Below are 22591 nucleotides of genomic sequence, written 5' to 3' on the forward strand. Positions count from 1 at the left end.
CAAAGGATGGAACAAATAAATGGTATATTTGAATACCATTTTGGCCCTACCACAATATACTGCACGATTATTATGGTCTACTTTGGACCATGTATGACTGTCCTCACTATGTGACCCCAAAATGCACCAAAATAGAGTGGTTTAACAAAGCAACACCTAGTTACTTATACCCCCAAGATTCCACACTTTTAGAAGTGTCTCAATGTGTTACCAAAACCCTAATTCCAAGAGGAATTAGACCCAAACTCCTTGGAACATCAACAACCCCAAAATGATACCTTTAAACCCTTGATTTGAGGGTTTCTCCAATCTCCCTTCCCCACACACTTCCAGACCTATTTGGGGTTGATTCATCATTAGTAAAAAAAACTAAGATCATCCCAATCATAAAAATTCCATGCTATGAAGCACAATCTCTTACTACTGCTCCCTAGCCACCAAATTCATTAAGGAACACACTGTTCCAGCCAGTGATCACTTACCTCTTCAAAATCTCTGCAAATGTAACCATTAGATTTATGGTACATGGTTAGTCTTCCTCCTTCCATGGGTCCCAGGCCTTTGGGTCCATGGAAAGATTACAAAATACAAAAAACCTACAAAATGGAGAAAAAAATCTGAACTACTTAGTTTATGGCGCTGCCTAAGAGGGTACAGTCATGCCCAAATCACTCTCAAACCAGTCCAACATGAAAATGGAATCTTCTAATAACTTGTTTCAACTTTCAAAACATTACTCCAATTGATTACATGAAGGATATAATGCAGATTCAAAGTATTGAATGGATCTCAATCACAGTCCCTGATTTTCACCAGTCCCTAACTCATGAAATCAGACTTGAAAATAACTCACAATGCATTCAAAAGTGAAATGAATGATTGGTAATTGCTTGCTACTTCATCCCAGGTTTGAAAGACAAAACCATAAGTATTGAACCTTTCCACAATACAAAACAATGGATTGTAAAATTATGACTTTTTATTTCATTGAATGACTCTTGCTGTCTGTACACTCCTGGCATCAAAATCTGTCGTACATGACTTAAAAATGGATACATAGAACTTCAATTTGGCTTCCCCAGCCATCGTCAACTGGTTAGAGGGATTGGTTGGATATTTAAACATTAAAATACTAGTTTCCACCCTAAATAGCTAACTAGCTGTTTGAGTTTGAATATTGAAACTTTTAAACATTAAAAATGCTTAAAACCTTATTAAATTGGAAACCTTATTCCTTAATCACTTCATGCTTATACTCCTTACTACCCAAAAGAACCCTTGGACACCATTGGTCTATATTACATCCAAATTTTGACTTTTAAAACATATAAATGAAATCTATTTATTTGAATGCCATTGCATGGAATTAAACATCAAAGGTCCCAATATACTATAATTTATTGGATTTACATTGTTTAAGATCCCGTTAACCTCTTTGATTCTTTGATATTCATTAGGTGACTCGATTGTCTTCATATCCTTCTTGTGTACTTTAAATGGCTTCATGAATTGGTTGTTGAGCCTTGGTGCCCCTGCACCATACTCCCTACCTGCAAGAAAACTCTTGTCCCAAGAGTTGTGGAGCTTGAAGGATGTCTTCAAAGTAGGGGTGAAGTAGTCCCCCAATGTAAACTTCTTTCTTCCACCTGCATTCATACACCAATTGTCAAAAGAAAATCATACGTTGGATGACTGTCCTTGGGAATGATAGTGGGAAGGCTGTAAGGCCTCCATCTTCCCTGATTCCTTCCATGGATTAGACCTCTGGTCCAACTTCTCTATCCCTTTGCTAATCTCTGGCTACTTGATAGGACACTTGACTGTCCCAACTTCCACAAAGGCCAAGTCCCAAAGCTCTCCTCTTCTAGGACCGTCATGGCTGCCTTTCGACTGTACTTTTCCTCCATTATACCAGCTAGTCTGATACTTAACTTGCTTTGCTATCTTCTACCCAACACACATAAGTATAGGTCCTTCTTGACCCCTCACTAAAGGCTGCAACTCAGACTTCTTGCCTTCATGTTGAACCAAATACTTATTAGTGAATCCATCATGGATTACTTCCTTGACCATTGCCAAGACCTGCCTAATATCAAATGTCCACAACTCATAACCATAACATCACATAACACTTTATCTCTATATTTACCGATGGAAAATTCAATCATAATTTGAGTACTAACCAACAAATTCTGATTTTCATTAACCTAAGTAGCATAATATGGTTTAGCTTGTACAAATGTTTACAAATTCAACTTCTGAACTTCATGAATCACAACATTATGACTTGAAATTGGGTCTATAATGAGTCTATGTACTTTACCTTGAATCAATTGATTGGATTTGAAAATGCTTGGACTGTAGGATATCTGATTTCTCCCCATGAATAAGTGCTCTCCCTCTTCTGGTAAAATCACAATGTTTCTAGACTCTTCTTCTTTCTTGTTTGTCTCTTCTTTCTTTACCTTTATCTTCAATCCACTTAGGACACCTATATGACTAATGGCCCAATTCATTACAAGTGAAGCATCTCCTTGTGAATACTCCATTGCCTCTTCCTCCACTTCTTCCACCTCTATACCCATCTCTTGTATCAGATGCGTAAGTCTTGTCCTTATCTTTATCATGCTGATTTATAAAATTAGTATTTCCTCTTCCTCCTCTTCCTCTCATGGAAGATCCACCTCTATTGTTGTGAAAAAATAAATCACAACTCAAAAATTTTGCTCAGCACTAACTATTGCTGAGTGCCAGTTTTGCTCGGCACCAATAGATGTTGAGTGATAGGAGAAGGTGCTGAGCTAGCTTGGCACAAGAAGATGTCGAGTGAACTTGGCACACAAAGAAATTCAACAAGTATATGCCAAGTGAGCTCGGCAATGTGGATGCTGAGTGAGCTCAATCACCACTGTAGGGTGGAGCTCGGTAGAAGTGGATGCCGAGCGAGCTAGGTAATAACTAAAAAATTATAACTTAGACAAAGACTAGGTCTTCAACGTGAGTGTTTCAGCTATTAAAACCAGAGAGTCAAAGATTGAAGCATACAACAATAAACTTCTCGAATGTAATGAATAGAGGAAGATTAGTAGATTTAAGTATGCCTGCTTGCTTTCTTTTCAACTTTGGTTGAAACTTGATCTGATTACAGGACCAAGGCAATGTTATACTAAGTGGAAAATTGCAGAATAAGTGTACAGAAGCTTAATGCCTAATGTTTCACCGAAAATACATTAAACATTAAGAAATGACATAAAGCAGATGGAAGGTAATTACAAAGAACTGATTATTCTGGGAACCCCTGATGTGCTAGTGCAATGTATAAATGAAAGTTAGTAAAAACTTCAAAGCACATTAAAGCACATGAAATAGAGAAAAAGAGAGAGAGAACCGGTTTGATCTCGGAGTTCGTCCGGCTGAACGGACTACGTCTTCGGGTCTATCTCAACTGAGTGACCGATGCATAAATTATGTTCAGAAAGTTGATAACAACGCGCTACAGTCTATCCACAAAGTCGTACAAAATTCAGACTCGAAATCGTCTTGTAACAAGCACCAAGGCGCAAGACCGATTTCTGAAGAGTCAGAATGACTTTGCCTAAAACAAGGTCTGACTATAGACTCAGAACAACAGCATCATATAGCGGCTCTCAAAAATTCTCTCCAACAATTTCCTCTAAAATTCTTTCCTCCTCCTTGGAATGCCCACCAAATAGAAATGAATGGGAAAAATTGGGATCCCTTCTAAGCCTACATCCCCCCCTTTATATACAAAAAAAATGCCAAAATTAGGCTAAAACGAATATAGGGTTTATTAAATAACCCCATATCCGAAATCCCCCTTTGGATATTTTACAACTTCAGCTTAAAACCAAATTGGGTATAAAATCCCAACCATATAACAAAACCCTTATTTTAACAAAGGGTTGGCGGGTTTGTTAATGTTTAAAAATAACATTCACCATTTATAGTTCAAATCCCTTAAATGGCGCAACGGCCCGTCATATGCTTTGATAAGCCGCCGGCCGGGGGTTCCAACCCCGTCGGAGGTCTTCCTTTTCTTTGAAATTGCGCTAAGGAATCCGTAAAACTATATTCCGCCAATCTATTTTAAAAGCCATGCATGGTCTAATGGTTAATGGGGCTTTTTTAGAAGTCATTGGTCATGAGTTCAAATTCGACTATGAACTCTTTTTAAAAGGAAAAACAAACCTTCCTTCGAGATGCCATGTGTCGAAGACGTCATGATGACATCATCAATATTCATCTTTTATTTCGAACTTTAAAATGGCGTGACTTTCACATACGAACTTCTTTTCTGATGAAACAAACACCGTCGGAAAGCTCTCGACAAGCTCTTTGATTTGAAATCCATTGTTGACCACTTTGGAGATGATTATTTTTTTCACGTTTTTGGTTGACCTCTATTCTCGATTCACTGAGTTGACCAGCCTTTGACCAAGCTTTGACCGACAATATCTTGCACAAACGGACTCCTTTTTCATCCGTTCCAGTTGTGCCAGATTCAGAATTCTGTGCTCTATGCGATGGCACTACTTCTGAGAGAAATTGGAACACTTCAATTTTAGGTCTTGAAGATCCTCCTGGATCAAACCTCCCCACTGAAGAACTTTTGGTCCTCCAAAAGTGTATAATTCCTTCAAAACATCTCGCACTCAGCATCTTGCCACTTGCCACAATCTGAACCTCTCGAACACACTGCCGCATCTACCTGGTGTGGCCTTACACATTGGGAATGTAGGAATTTACAACTTCTCATGATGCAGTTCAAAAATGGAACTTAAAATACCCAAAGCGAGAAGGAAAAACTGGGTATGATGAACCTATCCCCCAATGCTTCTCACAGGTAGTTCACATTCTGCATCTCTCGCCATCTTCAGACATGCTTCTGTTGCTCCTCCAACTACTCGAACATGGTATCTGTGCCTCAGCCTAAAATATTCCTTCACCTTTGTACGTCGGAATAGCTGATTCAAGGCTCCACCATATAGCTCAGGTCACGTTCATCTGAAACAACGAGGTCATTGATAACATCCTTCAAGAACTTCAACTGAGTTCAGACGTATCTTCAAAATGGCCTCAACTGAGTCTTCAAGTTGAAAACATACAAGGTCACTGTTGACCGTTCTCAACAACTCTGTCTAAAAAGTGCTCTTCAATTGAAGCTTCGCACTGAAAGAAACTACAAAGACAAATTGCTATCCTGCAGTAAGAAGTTTTCAAGTATCTCTTTCCACTGATTACAGAGACATGGCTTCCAAGAGCCTTACAAATTCTCAATCAGGAAGAAATACAACTTCATAAATAACCTATTACAAACAATTTTAATGAGTTTTATTCTCAAAAACATACTAGCTTATAGTCAACATTACCCTAAAAAAAAAAAGGTAATACTCAAAAAGTTGATACCACTAGTTGGTAGAAAACTATTCCCAACTCTTTCGGAGTTGTTCAACGGAACTTCCCTTCTGGGGTTTCTCACTCCTCTGTTGCGCTTCCACTAGGACTGCTTCAGGAGTGGTAGAGACTACTGGTGCTGCCTGTGCCCTAGTCTCTTGCTTGGTGGTGTCAGGTACCACCTTTATCCCTTCCCTGCCTGGTCCAGGCTGACAGGATTCTGCAACGAACTTAGGGAAGTGTCGAAGTTCTGGGTGCAACTTCCAACACTTTTCTACCCAATGGCCGCTTATCTGGCAATGGTTGCAGAAATTCTGGATCTTCCCATGTGACTTGACCTTCTTCTTCATAGAAGACTCAACCTCTACATGGTCTAGAGAATTCGTCTTCGACAAGGCTTCAAAGTTCTTGTCAATTTCTCCAAATCCCAATCCTAGCTTTTGAGGCCTCTGCTTTGCCTCAATAAGATGGGTGATGCCCTGCTCCTGAATGCCCAAGCCTTTGCCACTGTATCCCATCTTGGACATTAGCTTCCCACCGATGCCCTTCGTGTGCTTTTCAAAACTTCCAATGGAGTGATGTTCAGGTTCTTGCTTCTGTTCTAATGCAGAAGATGCTTCTATCCAACCACTATGGTTGGTAGGAGCTTGAAACTGTCTCAAGTACTCCAGTTGTTCGCAAAAAGCACAGTGGCTGGCATTCTCCTCTGAGCCAAAATTAGCCCATGTGCCATGGCCACAAGGGAATCCTTGCTTCGGCAAAGACTTCACAACTGATGAAGCAGACATACTTCCAGGAGGGGTGAGTGGAGAGTATGAGGAACTTCCAGGGGGAGTGAGTGGAGAGTATGAGGAACTTCCTTCTACTCGTGGGCTTGGCACATACATGCCCACACTCTCCGAACGAAGAGGACTCTTTACAATGTTCTCCCTTCGGAACATCTCATGCAAGCTCTGCTTCTCACGATTAGCTTCTTCTAGAAGCCTTCAGAGATTTGCATTCTCCAGTCGAAGTTGATGATTGGCCTCCTCCAATTCTTGGATTCGATCATCTTCTTCTCGACGGTCTTGGATGAGTAGTTCCACTTTCTCTGTGATGGAGTGAATACTCGCCATCATAGCTGGAGTTACTTCCTGTCTTTCTGATGTCATTATACATACACTTGCAATCACTTATATACAATCTACCAAATTGGGCTCTGATACCAAACTTGATCTGATTACAGGACCAAGGCAATGTTATACTAAGTGGAAAATTGCAGAATAAGTGTATAGAAGCTTAATGCCTAATGTTTCACCGAAAATACATTAAACATTAAGAAATGACATAAAGCAGATGGAAGGTAATTACAGAGAATTGATTATTCTGGGAACCCCTGATGTGCTAATGCAATGTATAAATGAAAGTTAGTAAAAACTTCAAAGCACATTAAAGCACATGAAACAGAGAAAAAGAGAGAGAGAACCGGTTTGATCTCGGAGTTCGTCCGGCTGAACGGACTACGTCTCTGGGTCTATCTCAACTGAGTGACCGATGCATAAATTATGTTCAGAAAGTTGATAACAACGCGCTACAGTCTATCCACAAAGTCGTACAAAATTCAAACTCGAAATCGTCTTGTAACAAGCACCAAGGCACAAGACCGATTTCTGAAGAGTCAGAATGACTTTGCCTAAAACAAGGTCTGACTATAGACTCAGAACAACAGCATCATATAGCGGCTCTCAAAAATTCTCTCCAACAATTTCCTCTAAAATTCTTTCCTCCTCCTTGGAATGCCCACCAAATAGAAATGAATGGGAAAAATCGGGATCCCTTCTAAGCCTACATCCCCCCCTTTATATACAAAAAAAATGCCAAAATTAGGCTAAAACAAATATAGGGTTTATTAAATAACCCCATATCCGAAATCCCCCTTTGGATATTTTACAACTTCAGCTTAAAACCAAATTGGGTATAAAATCCCAACCATATAACAAAACCCTTATTTTAACAAAGGGTTGGCAGGTTTGTTAATGTTTAAAAATAACATTCACCATTTATAGTTCAAATCCCTTAAATGGCGCAACGGCCTGTCATATGCTTTGATAAGCCGTCGGCCGAGGGTTCCAACCTCGCCGGTGGTCTTCCTTTTCTTTGAAATTGCGCTAAGGAATCCGTAAAACTATATTGCCGCCAATCTATTTTAAAAGCCATGCATGGTCTAATGGTTAATGGGGCTTTTTTAGAAGTCATTGGTCATGAGTTCAAATTCGACTATGAACTCTTTTTAAAAGGAAAAACAAACCTTCCTTCGAGATGCCATGTGTCGAAGACGTCATGATGACATCATCAATATTCATCTTTTATTTCGAACTTTAAAATGGCGTGACTTTCACATACGAATTTCTTTTCTGATGAAACAAACACCATCGAAAAGCTCTCGACAAGCTCTTTGATTTGAAATCCATTGTTGACCACTTTGAAGATGATTATTTTTTTCACCTTTTTTGTTGACCTCTATTCCTGGTTTGCTGAGTTGACCAGCCTTTGACCAAGCTTTGACCGGCAATATCTTGCACAAACAGACTCCTTTTTTATCCGTTCCAGTTGTGCCAGATTCAGAATTCTGTGCTCTATGCGATGGCACTACTTCCGAGAGAAATTGGAACACTTCAATTTTAGGTCCTGAAGATCCTCCTGGATCAAAAACATTACAAAATCTAGGAGCATTTGGCTTCAACTAGAAAAACCTAAAATAACCCTAAAACTTCTGTAATGTTCCCACTATGTAATGATTCAATCTGCAAGCAGATTACTGCAACCTTTCCCTTGCAATGAAGTATGTATAGTGAGAAATGAGTCTACAGGATGTTCGTACAGTGTGGGGGAGAGAGAGAGTCTCTGTGATGGCCATACAATAGTGTAGTGGTGTGCAGGTGTACAAAAGAGATGACCGTACGGTGTGGGAAATCCCACATGAATAGGCTGTATGGAGGAAAGTATTTGGATTGCCATACGGTGGAGCAAGCTTGGTGTATGGTATTCTAAAGAAGCTGTACAATGGAACAAGCTTGGTGTATGGTATTCTAAAGAAGTCATACGGTGCTTAGAATGATCGTACAGTGGTTGGTCAAGGCCGTACGGGCATAGGAAATGTCGTACGGATGTGTATGCACAAATATGGTGTACAAAAATGATGAATGCCATAAGAAATGAATGGTAACAAGTTGTATGGAAAGAAAAAACACCAAGCCGTACAACTAGAATGAGTGTCCCAGATTGCACAGGGGGCTCTGATAGAGATATCTATATAATTAATTCTTCAAATTGCCAAATACAGATCAAGGCAGACACCAAGGGAATAGGGTGAGGATTGAATCCCACCGAAATCGCGCAAGACAAATAGGGAAGGTCTTTCACTTCCGAAATGGCGAACAATGCTAAACTCCAACAGGAATTCGCAGTACAGAGAGATAAAATCCAAAAGCATACCTATCGACTACTAGGAGTCATGCTTAAATACCCATCAGGCAAAGCTTTTCAAGGGTGTACAAAGATTAGTCGACGGCGACACAAATTACTATGACAAAATTAAATTTGGGTCCGAGTTAAATTAAACAATCAGCCCGTTACACAAAAATAATTAAATACATTTATTTTTGTTCAAGAACATTACAGTCCTCTCGTCTCAAAATTTGCTTGTCCTCAAACAAATGCAGTGCCGGATGCTGAAGGATGTGTTCGCCTTCCCACGTTGCATCGTCCAGCGATAGATGTCGCCAATGTACCAGGTATTCTCTCACCGTTTGGTTACGCAAGACTTTTTTTCGTACTTCGAGAATCTTAGCAAGTTGCAAGATGAGTTTCCCTTCCTCATTGAGTGGTGGAAGATCTATAGTGATGGAGATGTTTTGCCTGATAGCCTTCTTTAGACAAGAAATGTGGAAGACATTATGAATGCGACTACCTTCGGGAAGCTCTAGTTCATACGCTACCTCACCAATGCGACGGATCACGCGGTAGGGACCATAAAATCGGGGCTTTAGTTTCTCCTTCCCTGTTCCCTTCAATGAGGACTGTCGATAAGGCTGTAGTCGGAGATTGACCAAATCCCCCACTTCAAAACTCCTCTCTAATTGATGTCTATCGGCATATACCTTTTGTTGGTTTTGTGCCTGCTGCAAGTTTTCTTTCAAACTCTTCAGAATGCCCTATGCTTCTTGAAGCCAATCCTTCACCTTTGCAGCGTGACTGTCACTCAACACTATATCAAGGAAGTAGAGTGGTTCATGCCTGTACAGAGCCTTGAATGGCATCATTCCGATCGACATGTGATAAGTGGTATTGTAGTAGTATTCGTTGAGGTGGATCCATTTCACCCATGCGCGTTGTTGTGCCGAGATGTAGTTCCGTAAATAACCTTCGAGCCATTTGTTCACAATTTCAATTTGGCCATCTGTCTGTGGGTGGTAACTTGTGCTCGGTGATAGTTCAGTTCTTGCCATCCGAAACAGTTTTGTCCAGAAGATACTGATGAAGTGTCTATCCCAATCGCTAACGATGTTTTGGAGTAACCCGTGTAGGTGGAAGACTTCTTTGAAAAATAGATCGGCGATCTGTGCAGCCTGAAGGTCTGAAGGGATGGCAAAGAAGTGAGCGTACTTTGTCAATCAATCAACTACCATGAAGATGCAATCCCTTTCGTTCACCTTGGGAAGACCTGTTATGAAATCCATTGATATACTTTCCCACTTATGTTCGAGAATCGACAGAGGCTGTAGCAGTCCAGCAGGAAGAGTGTGTTTGGATTTGTTTTGTTGGCAAATAGTACATTCTCTGACATGCTACAATACATCCCCTTTCAATCCCTTCCATGAGAACCTCTCCCGCATACTTCTGTAAGTTTTTAGGAAGTCGAGATGACCAGCTAGAGGGGAGTCGTGCACGTGCTTCAAGATCTTTTTCTTCAACTTTGATTTAGGCACTAGGTAGATCCAATCTTTATAACGATCATCGTGGATGTGACCATCCATTATCTCACGGGCGAAAGTATTCTTGGAATATTCCACTAGCAATTGTGCCTTCCAATCGGCTGAGATCTGCTCTAGTGAGCAGATGGTGGGTCTTCGAGACAAGGCATCTGCAACAACATTGTTTTTCCCCTTTACATATTCAATATCAAAATCAAAAGATTGAACCTTGCTTACCCATTTTTGTTGCCGTTCGTTTAGATCCTGCTGCTCCAGGAAATATTTCAGACTGTTGTGATCCATACGGACAACAAACTTGGCACCAACTAGGTACTGCCGAAACTTGGTCAATGCATAAAAAATGGCCAACATTTCCTTATCATAGATGGAATACAGGCGCTCGGCTGGTGTAAGCTTCTTGCTCTCATAGGCGATGGGGTGTCTGTCCTGCACCAAAATTGCTCCAATGCCTTCCCCTGATGCGTCGCATTCTAAAATGAATGGTCAAGTGAAGTCGGGCAATGCCAACATCGGACAAGTGCTCATGGCCTCTTTTAACCTATCAAATGTGAGTTGTGCTTCTTCATTCCATTGGAAAGCCCCTTTCTTCGTTAGATCTGCTAAAGGTACACTGAGCTGAGAAAAACCCTTGACAAATCTCCTGTAGTAGCTGCATAATCCGAAGAACCCTCGCAGATCCGTGAGTGATTTCGGGGGAGGCCAATCGAGGACAGCCTAGATCTTCTCCTAATGCACTTGAACCCCATATTGATTGACAACATGCCCCAAGTACAATATCTCTGTCATTTCGAACTCACATTTGGATTTTTTGGTGAACAAGGACTATTCTTCCATGATACTCAGAACCTCGTTCAAATGTTTCAGGTGCTCCTCCCACGTCCTACTATAAATGAGAAGATCATCAAAGAAAACCAACAAATACTTACACAACTGCTTGTTAAAGATGTGGTTCATGCATGACTGGAATGTAGCAGGTGCGTTGGTCAGACCGAATGGCATGACCAAGAACTCATAGTGTCTGTAATGGCAACGGAAGGCTTTTGTCTCCACATCCTCTTCCCTCATTTAGATCTGATGGTATCCGGAACAGAGATCTATTTTTGAGAAATATACCGCACCATATAGTTCATCCAACAGCTCATCTATCCTCGGAATGGGGTACCTATTCTTTATTGTCCTCTTGTTCAGTGCATGATAGTCCACACACATACACAACGTTTCATCCTTCTTCTTCACCAACACCACTGATGATGAAAATGGGCTAGAACTAGGACAGATCCATCCCTTATCAAGTAACTCCTGGATCATCCGTTTGATTTCATCCTTGAACTTCTTCGAGTGGTGGTATAGTGTGGTTATAATAGGTTTTGCTCCTGGTTCCAACTCTATTGTATGTTCAAATCCTCGATGCGGCGGTATGCCAGGAGGAATATCCATGAAAACCCTTTCATGCTTACTTAAAACATCCTGAAGCTCTTTATCTTGTGGAGGTGTTTGGTGCCCCTTAATAGGTTTTGTCGAGATGAAACATTGTGTAGCCCACGCAACATCATCATGCCGTAAGATTGCCTCCATCCGATGCGTAGACACGTCCTTCGGTCCTTCATTTTCCATCCCTCGGAGGACCACCTTCTTCTCGTTAGCCATGAAAGTGAAGTTCGTCTGCATAGGAGAAGGTGCTAAGCTAGCTTGGCACAAGAAAATGTCGAGTGAACTCGGCACACAAAGCAATTCAGCAAGTATATGCCAAGTGAGCTCGGTAGTGTGGATGCTGAGTGAGCTCAGTCACCACTACAGGGTGGAGCTCGGTAGAAGTGGATGCCGAGCGAGCTCGATAATAACTGAAAAATTATAACTTAGACAAAGACTAGGTTTTCAACGTGAGTGTTTCCACTATTAAAACCAGAGAGCCAAAGCTTGAAGCATACAACAATAAACTTCTCGAATGTAATGAATAGAGGAAGATTAATAGATTTAAGTATGCCTGCTTGCTTTCTATTCAACTTTGATTGAAAACATTACAAAATCTGGGAGCATTCAGCTTCAATTAGGAAAACCTAAAATAACCCTAAAACTTCTGTAATGTTCCCGCTATGTAACGATTCAATCTACAAGTAGATTACTGCAACCTTTCCCTTGGAATGAAGTACGTATAATGAGCAATGAGTCTACAAGATGTCTGTACAGTGTGGGGGAGAGAGTCTCTATGATGGCTGTACGATCGTGTAGTGGTGTGCAGGCGTATGAAAGAGATTACCGTACAGTGTGGGATTGCCCACATGAATAGACTGTACAGAGGAAAGTATTTGGATTGCCGTATGGTGGAGCAAGCTTGGTGTACAGTATTCTAAAGAAGTCATATGGTGGAACAAGCTTGGCGTACGGTATTCTAAAGAAGCCATACGATGCTTAGAATGACCGTACGGTGGTTGGTCAAGGCCGTACGGGCATAGGAAAATGCTATACGGATGTGTATGCACAGATATGGTGTACACAAATGATGAATACCATAGGAAATGAATGGTAACGAGTTGTATGGAAAGAAAAAACACCAAGCCATACAACTAGAATGAGTGTCCCGGATTGCACAGGGGGCTCCAATAGAGATATCTATATAATTAATTCTTCAAATTGCTGAATACAGATCGAGGAAGACACCAACGGAATAGGGTGAGGATTGAATCCCACCGAAACCGCACAAGCCAAATAGGGGAGGTCTTTCACTTCCAAAATGGCGAACAATGCCGAACTTCAACAAGAATCCGTAGTACAAAGAGATAAAATCCAAAAACATACCTATCAACTACTACAAGCCATGCTTAAATACCCATCGGGCAAAGCTTTTCGAGGGTGTACAAAGATTAGCTGATGGCGACACAAACTACTATGACAAAATTAAATTTGGGTCTAAGTTAAATTAAAAAATTGGCCCATTACACAAAAATAATTAAATACATTTATTTCTGTTCAGGAACATTACAACTTCAAATAGGTAAAATTTCAAACTTTAAACTTAAACTTACAGCTCTAATGGTTGCATACAATAGTGCCTAGAGAAATCACTACTTCATAGGACGAATTCAACAAACAAAAAACTTACAATGACTAGAGAAGAAACACGTGCAACTGCAGGCACGAAACAAACTTCTTTCTGTCTCTGCAAATTGATCTGTTGATCGACTTCCTTTTCTTCTCCCTTCTTTGCTTTGCTCTACAACTTCTGATCTCTTCAACTCTTCTAATCGAATGAATGTGAGACATTCCTTTTGTCTTCTGCCAAAAATATTTTCCCCCTCATTTCCAAATTTGAAAACTCACCAACCTACATTCAATTTTTTGATCGTTCTGCAATTCATTAGGTGGTAGGTGGGTGTTTGGCTCCAGGGGAAAACAACTACAACATTAAATATTTCAACAATTGTTGCCTTGTCTCTCTTGTCTCCTTTTGATCTTTTCCTTAGCCTTGATGGCTAGCCTATAGCATTGCTTAATAGACCTATGGGTAGCAAAACTAAGTTCATCTTGTATGTTGAACCTCAGTCCCCCCATGTACCTTGCAATTTTTTCATCCACATCCTTGTCATGACTTAATCTTATGTCAAGTTTATGGAACTCTTCAGTATATCTTTGCTCCTCCATGTCTTTTTGTTTCAGAATTTTGATTCTCTTCAACATCTTCACATTCAAAGAAATTTTCCATGGCACTGAACCAATCTATTAGTTCCTCATCATCTAGCTTTCCTCCATACGTAGGCAAATGATCTCTTGCCCTTATATCACCACTCTTGTTGACTTTAGAGAACTTAACCATCTTTAGTTCATCAGGATCTAACTCTTCTTCCTCTTGGAGTTCCTCTTCTTCTTCATCAGAAACTTCTTCATCCTATTTGATGCTCTTATCTCTTTTCTCTAAGGCCAATATTCTCTCCATCATGATCCTGATCTCCTTGTCTTTCTTAGCTTTCTCCTTCTTCTCTTGCTCAAGGGTTGCCTTAAGCTTTTTGTTATCAGCCAATTGTTCTTTCACAATCCTTGCCAACTCCATGTTGGTCATTCTAGTAGGAAAATCTCCATCCTCTCCTTGAGCTATGGTTCCTGATCAACTTGGTACAAGAATCAACTCAGGGCTACTCCTTAAAGGATGATTCAACATCAAGGGCTTATCTAAGGATTCAAGAAACCAAACCTCTCAAGACTAATACAAAACCTCCAGAAGACCTTTCCCTAGTCTCTAATACCACTTGATGTAGAGGAAAGGGTGATGAACCTTTTACATAAGTTAAGTTATTCAAATTTGGCTTAGAAACCCACACTTTTCCCAGAGGTGCACAATGGCTTTATAAGACTCCACCCAACAAAGACTCTTCACAATGCAAACTAATGATAGTTTTGAAGTGTTACATGAATATAAGGATGTATTAAGGTGGTTTTAAAGTTCGTAGACTTATCTTCCACTCACAATAGCAAAAGGACTCTAAACTAGCTTAAAGAGGCCTAAAAATCACCATTTTACCCTTTTTGCCCCCTAACACAAAACTTTTCCCAAGGCTAGAACAAATAAATGGCACCGGCTACAGTACAACTTATTTGCACCGTGCCATTTATTTTCTGTCAGTCTCTCTGCATTCTCTGTCGTACAGTCAACCATCTCCTCCTCTGACATGCATGCTTCCTCTCTCTCGTAGTACTGTCAGGGTTTAATCTTATTGTGAAATTTTTTGTATTTATTATCATCTGTATAAATTTAAAGTTTTTGCTTTTAACAACATAAAAGTATTATAGTTTATAAATTGTTTAAAGGTTCAATATATATTTTTTTATTATTTTAAATATTTTTTTATAATTAATTATTGTAATAGGTCATTATTATTATTATTAAATGATAAATTATTCTGATTATTTTGTTTTAAAAAAAATTAAAACTAAAAATGAAATATTTATTATTGATTAGAAATCATAGATTTTATTTAGTTAAAAGGTTTTATGTTTGAAGTTATCATTTGTAAATTTTGAGATTAATCGTAGTGTAATTTTAATATCACAGGTCAATGAAACCAAACACATTAATTTTAATTGAATCCAAGTTAATAAATTTAAAAGTAAAATAATATAAATAATAATAATTATCTAACATTTAAAAATAAAAGTGATTATCTACAATGATTTAAAAAAATATTATTTCTATTATTTTTTTATAAATAATTAATATCATTTAGTTTGATAATAATATTATGAAAGTTATTATTTTATAAAAAATAGTATATAAAGTTTAAATTAAAAGTGTAATTAGAAAATTTATTTACTCAAAAATCAAGCCATCACCTGGTGCTTATCATTGTTCCTTCTAACCTTACAAACATCTCACATCCCCACCACCTCATTACACAATATCATGGAATTGATGTGCACAAACTTGTAATTGCAGGAGACTATTCATAGTACCTCAATTTGAACAAGGTCAAATCTATTATATTATAAAATTGCTTTAAGTTATATACAAATGGGTACTAAAAGTATGATCAAATGGATACACACATGAACAAAGTCAATATATCTTTTGTTTGGTTAGTGACAAGTCATGGTGCTTGTATGTGGTTTAATTAATGGTGTAAGCATTTAGGTCTAAACTAAATTGATCTTTTTGAATATGCAAGCATTACTTATCAAGGTAATGGCTCTAAACAACTATGGTTTTATTAAACATGTAGGTTTGAACTAAAATGATCTTAGCATTTTTTTTTATCAATGTGGACACAATGGTTGTAAAAATTAATTATATTTTATTCAATGAATCTATCAATATATTTATCAAATGTATATACATTTAGACAAAGTTAATATAAGGTTTATTTGGTCAAGTTATTAAAACATAAGAAGACAGTAGTTAAGGTTATTATTTAATTGTTTTTAGATTTGATTGTGTATTTTTTAGGCATTAATGTTCTGAGTCACACTTCATAATCTATCATCGTAATGTTGAAGAGTTTAGAAATTATTAATAATCTATAATTTCTTGGAGTATTAATAAAGTATTATAAATAATTATAATAATCTAACATTTAAAATTATATCATTGTAAATAAAATTTACACATGATAATTTCAAATAAAAAACCTTTTAACTAAATAAAATCTATGATTTCTAATCAATAATAAATATTTCATTTTTAGTTTTAAATTTAAAAAATAAAATAAAAATAATCATAATAATTTAACATTTACTAATAATAATGACCTATTACAATAATTAATTATAAAAAATTTGATAAAAATTAAAAATTAAACCTTCAAACAATTTATAAACTATAATACTTTTATATTGTTAAAGCAAAAACTTTAAATTTATACAGATGATAATATATATAAAAAATTTCACAATAAGATTAAACCCTGATAGTACTATGAGAGAGAGGAAGCATGCATGTCAGAGGAGGACATGGCTGACAGTACGACAGAGAATGCAAGGAGACTGACGAGAAATAAACGGCACGGTGCAAATAAGTTGCACTGTAGCCAGTGCCCAAATAAATGATATATTTGGATACCCTTTTGGCCCTACCACAACATACTACAAGATTATTATGGGCTCCTTTGGACCATGTATTACTGTCCTCACTATGTGAACCCAAAATGCACCAAAATAGGGTGATTTAAGAAAGAAACACCTAGTTACTTGTACCCCCAAGACTTCAAGCTTTCACAAGTGTCTCAATATGTTACCAAACCCCTAATTCCAAGAGGAATTAGACCCAAACTCCTTGGAACATCAACAACCCCAAAATGATGCCTTTAAACCCTTGATTTGACGGTTTCTCCAATCTCCCTTCCCCAGACACTTCTAGACCTATTTGGTGGTTGGTTCACCATTAGTAAACCAAACTAAGATCATCCCAATCATAACAATGCCATTCTAGAAGCCTGATCTCTTACTGCTGCTCCCTAACCACCAAATTCCTTAAGGAACACAATGTTCCAACCAATGATCACTTACCTCTTCAAAATCTCTCCAAACATAACCATTAGTATTTATGGTACATGGTTAGTCTCCCTCCTTCCATGGGTCCTAGGCCTTTGGGTTCATGGAAAGATTTCTAAATACAAAAAAGCTACAAAATGGAGAACAAAATCTGAACTACTTAGTCTATGGCACCGCTTAAGAGGGTACAGTCATGACCAAATAACTCAAACCACTCCAACATGAAAATGGAATCTTCTAATAACTTGTTTAAACTATCAAAATATTACTCCAATTGATTACATGAAGGATATAATGAAGATTCAAAGTATTGAATGGATCTCAGTCACAGTCATTGATTTTTACTAGTCGCTAATAAATGAAATCAGACTTGAAAATAACTCACAATGCATTCAATAGTGAAACGAGTGATTGGAAATATCTCGCTACTTCATCCTAGGTTTGAAAAACAAAACTATCAGTATTGAACCTTTCCACAATACAAGACATTGGATCGTAAAATTAAGACTTTTTATTTCATTAAATGACTCTTGTTGTCCGTACACTCCAGGCATCAAAATCTGCCATACATGACTTCAAAATGGATACATATAACTTCATTTTAACTTCCCCAACCATCCTGAACCAGTTATAGGGATTGGTTGGATGTTTAAACATCAAAATACTAGTTTCCCCCCTAAATGGCTAACTAGCTGTTTGAGTTTGAATATTTAAACTTTTAAACTTTAAAATTGCTTAAAACCTTATTAAATTGGAAACCTTATTACTTAATCACTTCATGGTTATACTCCTTACTACCCAAAATAACCCTTGGACACTATTGGTCCATATTACATCCAAGTTTTGACTTTTAAAACATATAAATTAAATCTATTTATTTGAATGCTATTGCATGGCATTAAACATCAAAGGTCCCAATATACTATAATTTATTGGATTTACATTTTTTAAGATCTCTTTAACCTCTTTGATCCTTTGATATTCATTAGGTGACTCGATTGTCTTCATAGCCTTCTTGTGTACTTGAAATGGCTTCATGAATTGGTTGTTGATCCTTGGTGCCGCTATACCAATTTACAAAAATAAATTTCTGCGCTATAATTATGTTTCCCATTTGATAACCTTTTTCAATTCTAAGAGAATCAATTTCATTTGAAATTGTCATAACAATCTCGATTAATGCCAAACCTCGTAGTGTTCCTTAGTGAAACGGTGCACCACTATACAACTTTTGAATCAGTTCTTGTGGCATCATTTCTTCAACCCCATTAGCCTCCAGATGGCTAGGTGAACCCCAATGACACCATTGTGTTATCCATGGAGAACCTTGAACATTTGTGAGCACCCCGAACTAGAATGTCTCCAAGTTGCCCTAAGCATGTTTGGGCAGTAATATTGTGACACTTGTAACATAGTACTCGTGAGGCCTATTGACAAACTATTAGATGGTAAAGGACCGTAATATCGATGTCTACAATAACCTCTCTCAGTTTTGGGAGATTCAATTTTTTTTGAAACTGCCACAACGATCTTAGTTGATGTCAAACCTTGCAGTGTGCCTTAGTGACTTGGTGCACTACTATGCAACTTTCAAACCATTCATCATGGCATCATTTTGTCGGTGTCATTAGCTCTGGATGGTCTAGTGAACCATAGTGACACCACTCTTTTGTCTACAACCTAGAATGTTTAAGAGCACCTCGAGCCTAAGTGTCTCCAAGGTGCTTGAAGTGCATTTGGGTAGCAATCTTCCAATGCTTGTAACTTAGAGCTCGTGAGGCCTATCGACAAACTGTCTATTTTTGGATCATGTTATCAATGTCTACAATAAACTTTGTCTTTTATGGGAGATTCAATTTCATTTGAAATTGGTATAGTGATCTCGGTCGTTGCCAAACCTCTCAGTGTTCCTTAATGAATAGGTGCACCACTGCACAACTTTTGAAACCATTCATCATGGCATCATTTCATTAGTGTTGTTAACTCCAAATGGTTGGGCGAACTTTAGTGACACCACTGTTTCATCCATGGAGAGCCTAGAACATTCATGAGCACCCTAAACTAGAACATCTCCAAGGTGCCCTAAGCATGTTTGGGCAGAAATCTTTCGACGGTTGTAACTTGTAATTCATGAGGTTTATTGACAAAGTGTTAGATGGTGCAAGATCATGATATTTGTGTCTTCTATAACCTCTCTTAGTTCTATGAGATTAAATTTCATTTCAAATTAGTACAATGATCTCGAAGATGTTAAACCTCCTAGTGTTCCCTAGTGAATCAATGCACTACTGCACAACTTTTAAACTATTCATCCTGGCATATTTTTGTTTTCACGATTAGCTCCAGATGGTTGGGTGAGCCCTAGTGACACTACTATTTTGTCCATGGAGAGCCTAGAATAGTTGTGAGCACCCTGAACCGAAGTGTCTCTAAGGTGCCCTAACCACATTTGGGCAATGATCGTTTGATGCTTCTAACATAGGCATTTTGATGCATATCGACAAACTATTAGATGCTATAGAGCAGTGTTATCGATGTCTACAAAAACCTCTCTTAGTTCTTAGAGATTCAATTTTATTTGAAATTGGCAAAGTGATCTCAGCCGATGTCAAACCTAATAGTATTCCTTATAAAAGTATTGTACTACTGCACAAATTTTAGACCATTCATTGTGTCATCATTTTGTTGGAACTATTAGATTTGGATGGGAGGGTGAATCCTAATGACACCATTATTTCATCCATAGAGAGCCTAGAACATTCGAAAGAACCTCAAAGTGGAGCATCTCCAAGGTGCAATAAGAATGTTTGGACAACGATCTTCTGACACTTTTAACTCAGAGCTAATAAGACCTATTGAAAAACTATAAAATGCTCTAGGTCTATAATATTAATGTCTATAATAACCTCTCTTAGTTCTTGGAGATTCAATTTCATTTGAAATTGGCACAACACTCTCAGTTGATGTGAAATCTCATAGTGTTCCTCAATGAATTGGTGCACCACTGCACAACTTTTGAACTGTTCGTCTTGGCATCATTTTGTTAGCATTGTTAGTTCTAGATGGATGGGTAAAGTATAGTGACACCACCATTTCATCCACAAGATCCTAGAACATTTGCAAGCATCCTAAACCTAAGTCTTTAAGGTGCCCTAAGCATATTTGGGCAAAGATCTTTTGATGCTTGTAACTCAAGCTCATGAGGCTCATCGATGAATTGTTAGATGCTACAAGACTCTGATATCAATGTCTACAATAACCTCTCTCATTTCTTGGAGATTTAATTTTGTTTGAAATTGGCATAGTGATCTCGGTTGATGCCAAACCTCGCAGTGTTCCTTAGTAAATTGGTGCACCGCTGCGCAACTTTTGAACCATTCATCATTACATCTTTTTGTTGGCGTCATTAGCTTTGGATGGCTAGGGGAACCTTAGTGACATCACTATTTCATCTACAAAAAACCTCGAATGCTCACGAGCACCTCAAATTAGAGTGTCTCCAAGGTGCCCTTATCATGTTTGTGTAGCGATCTTTTGATTCTTGTAACTGGGAGTTCATGAGGCCTATTGACAAATTGTCAGATGCTAGAGGACCATGCTATTGAGATCTACAATAGCCTCTCTCAGTTTTGGGAGATTCAATTTGGTTTGAAATTGGCACAATGATCTCAATTTATACCAAACCTCGTAGTGTTCCTTAGTAAATTGGTGCACCACTAAGCAACTTTCGAACCATTCGTCGTGGTATCAATTTGTTGGCACTGTTATCTCTAGATGGTAGGGTGAACACTAGTGACAATATTATTTTTTCCACAAAGAGCTTAGAACGTTCACGAACACCCCTAATTGGAGTGTCTCCAAAGTGCCTTTAGCAGGTTTGTATAGCAATCTTCTAACACTATTAGCTTGGAGCTCATGATGCCTATCAACAAACTATTAGATGTTATAGGATAGTGATATCGATGTCTACAACAACCTCTCTTAGTTCTAGGAGATTAAATTTCATTTGAAATTGGAACAGTGATCTCAATTGATGCCAAACCTTCTAGTTTTCCTTAAAATGTTAGTGTACTAATGTACAACTTTCAAACCATTCATTATGGCATCTTTTTGTTAGCGTCGTTAGCTCTGGATGAGCAGGTGAACCTCAATAACACCATTGTTTCATCCATAGAGAGCCTAGAACATTCAAGAGCACCCTGAACCAAAGCACCTCCAAGGTGTCCTAAGCACATTTGGGCAGTGATCTTTTGACACTTATAAATAAGAGATAATGAGACCTATCAACAAATTGTAGGATGCTAAAGGTCTGTAATATTGATGTCTACAATAACCTCTTTCATTTCTGGGAGATTCAATTTCATTTGAAATTAGAACAATGATCTTAGTTGATGTGATATCTCATAGTGTTCCTTAGTGAATTGGTGCACCACTACATAATTTTTTAACTGTTTGTCCTGACATTATTTTAGTGGTGCCAATAGCTCCAAATGGTTGGGTGAACCCTAGTGACTCCACTATTTCGTTGACAAAGAGCTTAGAGCATTTGTGAGTAGCCCAAATCAGAGCGTCTCCAAGGTGTTCTAAGTACATTTGCACAACAATATTCCAACGCTTGTAACTCAAGCTTGTGAGGCCTATTGACAAACTATCATATGCTACAAGACCATGATATCAAGATCTACAATATCTTTTCTCAATTCTGGGAGATTTAATTTGGTTTGAAATTGGCATAGTGATCTCAAATGATGCCAAACCTCATAGTGTTCCTTAGTGAATTGGTACACCACTACGCAACTTTTGAACCATTCATCGTGGCATTGTTTCGTTAGTGTCATTAGCTTCAAATGACTAGGCGAACCCTTGTGAAACTAGTGTTTCATCCATAGAGATCCTAGAACATTCATGAGCACCCCAAATTGAAGCATCTCCAAGGTTCACTAAGCACATTTGGGCAGCGATCTTTCGACACTTATAAATTGGATCTTGTGAGGCCTATCAACAAATTGTCAAATGCTACAGGACCATGATATTGATGTCTACAATAACCTTTCTCAGTTATGGAAGTTTCAATTTCATTTGAAATTGGCACACCAATCTTGGTTGTTGCCAAGCTTGATAGTGTTCTTTAGTGAATAGGTACACCACTATGCAACTTTTGAACCATTCATCATGGAATATTTTTGTCAGTGATGTTAGCTCTAGATGGTTAGCTGAATTCCAGTGAC

Source organism: Cupressus sempervirens, chromosome 9 (assembly GCF_028749045.1).
Source record: "Cupressus sempervirens isolate cs-2001-9-10 chromosome 9, ASM2874904v1, whole genome shotgun sequence".
Classification (NCBI taxonomy): Eukaryota; Viridiplantae; Streptophyta; class Pinopsida; order Cupressales; family Cupressaceae; genus Cupressus; species Cupressus sempervirens.